Source organism: Clupea harengus, chromosome 5 (genome assembly GCF_900700415.2).
Source record: "Clupea harengus chromosome 5, Ch_v2.0.2, whole genome shotgun sequence".
Classification (NCBI taxonomy): domain Eukaryota; kingdom Metazoa; phylum Chordata; class Actinopteri; order Clupeiformes; family Clupeidae; genus Clupea; species Clupea harengus.
In genome coordinates this window covers 4,091,979-4,099,242 of record NC_045156.1, presented here as the reverse complement: position 1 = coordinate 4,099,242, position 7,264 = coordinate 4,091,979, and the positions used below count along the sequence as shown (strand labels likewise).

General features: G+C 37.8%; 1 pseudogene; it reads right to left on the bottom strand.

Annotated features, from left to right (window-relative positions):
* Nucleotides 1–3,205: 3,205 nt before the first annotated feature.
* On the bottom strand, nt 3,206–3,861 carry LOC116220434 (annotated as a pseudogene).
* Nucleotides 3,862–7,264: the final 3,403 nt, after the last annotated feature.

The window sequence follows — 7,264 nt, the reverse complement described above, 5'->3', positions numbered from 1 at the left end:
TTGAAGAATGCTGTCAGGATTACATCAAGAGATTATATGTTGAATTCTAACATTTAGAAAGGCTTTATTGGTATGTAGATTAAACATTCGCTTAAATAGTTTGAGATCTAGCCCACATTTTCTGAAGCATGTGATGTGTGTCGATTATCCATACGAAGTGAGAGAGTTTTCCACAGTTCCCCACTCTCTCACTGTTCTACGATGAAGGAACAATACAAGTGAGTCTCATTACAGTGCATGAAATGCCCTGTATTGTTATTCCTAGGCTTCTTATACTTCTTCTTCTTCTTCTTCTTACCGATTTCTGCGATTAATTCAGCTCGAACCGCTTAACGTAGAAACTACGTTCAAACTTTGTCGCGTAGGTCTTGTAAACGACACTTATGCTATGCATTTTTCTGAACTTCATACTTTTTAAGATATTGAAGAAAAACTAATACAAATTTTCCCATTGACTTACATTGGGCCATTATGACATCATAATAGGGTCATTAAACTGGCTTGCACCTGTGCTTCACTGACACCTGCGCCAAGGTTCCAAGGCTCCTCTTCTCTCTGTCCCTCTCCATTCAACTGTATAACTGGGAATATTAAGAGACACCTTTCTCTTTATCTCTCTCAGTCTACTTTCTCTCACACTCCATCTCTCTGCTCCACTCCATTTTCTCTCCTTCTTTCAATATTTTCCCTCCTCGCTCTCTCTCTTTATCTCTTTATCCAGAGCCACTCTTGTTCACTCTTCGTTCCTTTCTTCTTTCCTTCTTCCACTCTTCTTCCTTCTTATTTCCTTCTTCCACTCTTCTTTCCTTTTTTCTTTCCTTCTTCCACTCTTTTTTCCTTCTTTCACTCTTCTTTCCTTTCTTCTTTCCTTCTTCCACTCTTCTTTCTTTCTTCTTTCCTTCTTCCACTCTTCTTTCCTTTCTTCACTCTTCTTTCCTTTCTTCTTCTTCACTCTCTTTCCTTATTTTACCTTCTTTCTTCTTCTTCTTTCCTTCTTCCACTTCCTTTCCTTCTTCCACTCTTCTTCCTTTTTTCTTTCCTTCTTCCACTCTTCTTTCCTTCTTTCACTCTTCTTCCTTTCTTCTTTCCTTCTTCCACTTCTTTCTTTTTCTTTCCTTCTTCCACTCTTCTTTCCTTTCTTCACTCTTCTTTCCTTTCTTCTTTCCTTCTTCCACTTTTCTTTCCTTTCTTTTACTCTTCTTTCCTTTCTTATTTCCTTCTTTCACTCTTCTTTCTTTTCTTCTTCCTTTCTTAACTTTTGCATTTCATACACTGGTAATTTCCTTCAGGAAATGCATTTTCTAGTTGAAACATAACATCACTGAAAGGGTTTTCATCCCCCTGCTGCCCAGCTGACCGTGATTGAACTCAGAGATCTTGGTCTCAAGAACTGAAAGACTTTGAAAGGTCAAGCTGTGTGAGTTAAGCATAATATTAAATAGTTGAATGACATTCATTTTTAGTCAAAACTGGGACAAGGAGAAAATGAATTGTCATTATTACATAGGATTTTTGATGTTCCTTCTTAAAATATGTATAACTATTAATATTTCTTGACTTGCCCTAGGCATTGCCATCTTCACAGTGGATTTTGCGCTCATCTTTTCTGCAGTGGAACATCAGGCTGCCTAAATTTTCTCTCTGTCTTTAGCTGCATGTTGTGCTGTGCCTCATGTGAGACTCATCTCCAGCTTTGCCACCTTCTGCAGGCGTTCCTGGCTCTGCCTGGTGTTCTTGTTCCTGGAGGGGTTCCTCTGAGTCCTATTTTAGAGGAACCATGTTGTGGGGTCCTCAGTGCATGGCCTGGCCATTTCACACTGTTCTTAAACTTAGTTTTAGCTATAATGCTGATGATCAATTAATAAAACACCAACTTCCCTCTTCATTAACACTGATCTTTGCACATACTCATAGTCATTGTGTCTGGACTGATATGGAATAATATACTAAAGAATAAAATGAACAGTACAGAAACTGTTATTCTAGGAGAATGACACACATAACTGACATATTGAATTGCATATTTTATTGTGATTTTCTGGCATGAAAAACTTATGCCATAATGAAAAGTTCGTTCAAACAATTGAACAAGGATCACAATGTCAAAAACAGCTCAGTCTCCATTGGGACAAAGAGGTCAAATACAAAAGTATTCAGAAACAGTCAATGTGTTTCAAAAAGTCTTGTGAAGCTATACTCCTTCAAATGGAAGGTAACATTTACTTTTCTTAAATATTAAGAAAGTCAAACATGTCTCACTTTTTATGAGATCTTAGTAAAAACACCAATCTTTCAATGAAGGACATTTAGAGGAAACAAACTCTGAAACAAGCCTTGAAATTAACAACACAAAATTTCATTTCATGGAAATGATATTAACAGATTAACATAAGAAAATATAGTCATGTAAAACCATGACAATAATATAAACATTGTTTATGATTTTAAAATGTCTTCCCAGAAGATATCCATCTTACAATGGCTTTGCAGTTTTTTCTCTTTTCTTGAAACAGAATCATGAAAACTAAATTAGTACATTAAAAATGTTTTTTTTTTTATATTCCAGTTGACCTGATCTTGTTGAACAATAGAAATCATTATGGAAGTTTCAATTTGTAACAAATAATTTCACAATTTTCATTCATTGAAGACATGCTGGAAAAGTTAGCAACATATTTTTTCTTCCAAAAGACGTCTGTATATTCTTTGATGCAAAGAAGATCCAACCCCTGTTTTCGCAGGCTTGAATAATGTGAAATGTCCTCAGTTTCCAACTCTGACCAATGTGGTCATGTAATTGTAAAAGTCTCTTCTGAGTAGTTTTCCACCAGCGCCTCCATGGGGGGCTCCTGGCTGGACTCATATTCACCATGAAAATAATGTCAGCATTGTTGACATTATATTTAAACTGTCTTCTCAAAAGACATTTTGTTGTTATAACTTGCAGACTTTCCATTTCTTTCAAAAGAATCATAAAGTCATTACATTTCAATAAAAATTTGAATTGATCTCATATATAACGGATATCCATTAAAGAGGTTTTTACCATTAAACCAGTATATTCACAATTTATAAAGAATTGTGTATATGTCTTCACAGAAGACAAATACCTTGCAAAAAATTGCAATTTAGAATTAAATACATTCTTTGATGTAAAGAAGATAAATCCCCTGCATTTGCAGGTTTGAACGCTTTGAATGTCCTTGAGTTTTCATCTCTGACCAATTTGATCACGTGAAAGTCTCATCTGTGTTGTGTTCTACCAAGGCCTCCAGGGGGCGCTCCTGGCTGGACTCTTGTCTTTACTCTGGACATGCTGGACAGGAGAGCCCAGCTGGCACTGGGCACTCTCCCTCCTGTAGTCATCACTGGGTGGTTGCAGGGTCTGGAACTGGGTCAGCAACATTCCATGGGTCTGTGTTTTCCCCTGAGTCCCTGGACAGGAAGTGAAGGACTTCTTGAGCACACTTGGAGAAACCCTGACTGCCAGCATCAGAGGAGAGTGAAGTTCTTTCTGTCTGAAGACGCTATCTCAGGAGGCAAACAATTATCTTCAGGATGTCGGCTTTCTCCAGCTTGGAGTCAGGCTGCAAGTTGAGGAGCTGTGAACCCAGGAGAGCTTTGGAGCTCCTCGATGCAGTTGTTGATGCAATCTCTGTGCATCTTCTCGACAGCTGGCTTTCTCTGCTATAAAGATGAAGAGGACATCATTAATATATTTGTTCGTTAGCTATTAAAATATCAGGTTGACAGAGAAAGTTAACACCAAGTTCGAACAGGTTAAGGTTCCAATATTTACCTTGTGGTTTAGACTCAGGTGTTCCTTTGGTAATCTGCTGTGGAAGTGATTGTAGAAGCCATAGCTGTAGCTGTAGTAGTTCTCTCTGTGTAGAGTGAATCTGATCAGCACTGGCTTCATCTCACTCTATTTATACTCCCAAATCTCCATATGAATGTGTGGGTCTTGGGGCTGGTTGGAGTTTCTCACAGTCAGTAGCCAATGGCTGAGCTGCAGAGGACAATGAGGAGTGTGGAGCTGACACATGCTGGATTCTCCCACTGCTGGGGGGGGGGGGGGGGGTTAAACCTCAGTTGAACAGGTGCTGGGTTGGGGGGGATGGAGAGAGACCCACAGACCCACTGTGTGGATGTGGGAAAGGACTGACCCTGTGAGGAGAGTCAATCTGCTGCCTGATGTTGAGATCAATGCAAAAGCCAGGGCACACTTTTGAATTTTTTTTTGTATCAATGTTCAAATACACTAGATATTGATTCCTCATGAAAGTGATTTCACTCTTCTATCATATTATTATATATTATATATGCATCTTTAAGTGTGGTGTTTTCACATTGGTTGTTATGCAAAATGTTTGAAAATAAAAGTGTTTTGAAACTGTAAATATAGTCAATGTCCCAACCTCCTTATTTCATCAGTGCTTTAGCATCAGCTTTAATCAGAAAATACTTTGGAAGTTCTCTCTGAATTCCCTTGATCAAAATGGAGGGAGACTCCTCTTTAGACCGTCCCTCAGGTCTCCAGATGTAAACAGATGTCATCCTCTGTCATGTGGCTGGTAGAGTCGCTCATTTGAGTTTCCCACACTCATTCCTCTATTCATCACTAAAGCTTCTGTTAATCAGCCATGTGGAGGAATGACGGCTATCAGCTCTGTGTTTGTGCCCTAAACAGAGGATGACATCACAAACCATCTGAGGGAAACCATTTTTATTGGCCGTCCCCTTGTGATTAGACAATGTAAAAGCAAAAATGAGGAAACCAAATAGAAAAGATAATCTTTGAAAAGCACGCAAAGACATTGGAAGGTTTTAATAAAAAAATATATTCATATTCTATCAGCTCTGTGTTGCGCCTTAAACAGAGGATGATGTCACAAACTATCTGCAGGGAAACAATTTATATTGGCTGTCCTCATGTGATTAAAATTGTTTAAGAAAATCATGTAATCATCTTTGATCAGCATGTCAAAACATTTGAAGGTTTTAAACACATTCCTACATTTTGACTGACTATCATGCCTTCATTTCCTGGAGGATAAAGATTTTGACCATGATCCACACCACAAGGAATGACATGAAAACATAATGACATCATAGGTATATAATGATTATTTGGTTATGGTTATGATTAAGGTATGTAGCAGACATTTTTGTCCAGAGCGACTTACAAAACACAAAAACAAAGGCATGAATTGAAAATACAATTTAAATGTAATAATAACCAATGAATAATAATAATAATAATAATAATTACAATAACAATTCCAAATATCAAAACTAGTATTATTACATTTATAAAGTATGCCTCAAACTTAAGAATTAGACAGATGACGTTTAAAATGATAAACACTTTGTAAATGTACCAACACTGACAAGTAGAGTTGAGTATCATCTGCATAACAGAATAAAGGTATGTTGTGTGGAGCAGTGCCTGCTTCTAAAATATTATCATATGATACCATGGAGTATAGAACATACACATACATGTTACTATCCATCGTGTTCAAATGCAAAATGAAGAGACGCGTGCCTATTCCCTTGTGTATCTGTGGAATCTGTGTTGGCACTGTGGATGACAATGACCCAGGAACTGAGACTCTCCTCTCCAGAGCTTTCCCACACTCTGCCCATTGATGGAGACCCTTGTAAACAATAGAAGTGTGCCCTTTTGAATTTGATCCATCTGGAGGAAACTGGCGTGCAATGGGCCCTAATACTGAGGGTTTATGTAGTAGAATATTTTGTCAGGAAAGAGTTTTATAAATGTACAGACAATCAGATTACTTCACTGAAGTTGTTGATGGCTGGGTAAGACTAAGAAAGAAACTAGGAATGCTTTTTGTTTTGAAAATATTTGTGAATTATTTAGTGGGAAGTAATTTGTTTTGTATCATTTTGTTTTTGTTAATTTTGTGTTTACTGCATTGTGATCAGAGAGTTTTGGGAGTTTGTTGCATAAACAAGAACATTTTTATTGTTTGGCAGCGACTCTTTTCTTATACCTGAAGTCTTTGGTCTGCAGCTGTGTCTATTGTCCCATGGGAGGTCTGTGAGAGAGTCCACCACACTTCCCACACTCTCTCCATTCACTGCTCTTCAATGGAGGAACAATACAAGTGTGTCTCATTAACCATCACATTAGTCAAGAAGTTTCATTCCCCTACTGCCCAAGGGTTCATTTCCCAGCTACGGTGTCTCTTGGTGTTCCAAAAAGACACGAAAGGAATATCTTACTAAAGATGTTTATTTTTCTATGTTTCTATGTTTTTTCTTGTTCTATGTTTTCTGTTCTATGTTCTATGTTTCTGTTCCATTGTTCTATGTTCTCCAAGAGAGTGTTTCCTGAACCGTCTCTTAAAAGTTCCCTGACGTATACCTTAATAGGCTAAATCCATGTTTGTGGAGCTGATTCTTGCTATGCATGTAGGTTTGAGCATGCACAGGTGCACAGCACAGGTGATCACTGATGAACACAGTAGAGACAACTTAAACAAGAGGTCGAGATAAGTGACACAATAAAATAAGTATTTTATGTAGGCTAGAAGTTACTTGTATTTGTAGTGGATTCAAATGAATGGGTAATTGAATTAATACCAATAGTTCTTTATTTTATTTTAAGAAGCACTTATGTAATTCAATACTGATCTTGGTCTTACATTACAGTCTAGAGCTGTGTCTATTACCGAACACTTCACGAAGTACACTGCAATACAGTGCACTTACATCTGTAGTGCGTTCAGTTGCTGATTAGTGTTGTCTGAAATGGAAACCCTGACTGACGAAAATGTGCAAGCCTTTTACCCATAAATCTGTGCGCCAGCTTTCCTCCGGCCAACTTGGAAATTTTAAACAAAGATGGCGGACCAAACTCAGCTGACGGCCCTTGTTTTCTATGTAAATGTACATCTTTTTGGCGTTTTCTCTGTCTTGTGCTGTGAACAAAGAATGACATCACAAACCATCTGGAGGGAAAGAACCCCATTGGCTGTGCTTCCCAATTAGGTATTTGTAAGTAAGGAAGTGAGTACGTGTGAGTAAGTAAGGAAGTTAGTTAATGCATAGACACAAACATTTGCGTGATTGCAATTAAATACGTGAGTTAAACACTGAAACAGTTGGTATGAAAGCTTCATGCATCATGAAGATAGTGTGGTAGATGTGACCATTGAACATGCTAGAGATCTGTGGATCACACTCTATCAATGTGTTCCTCAGACTGTAACTATTTATAAAGAATCTTGTGAAT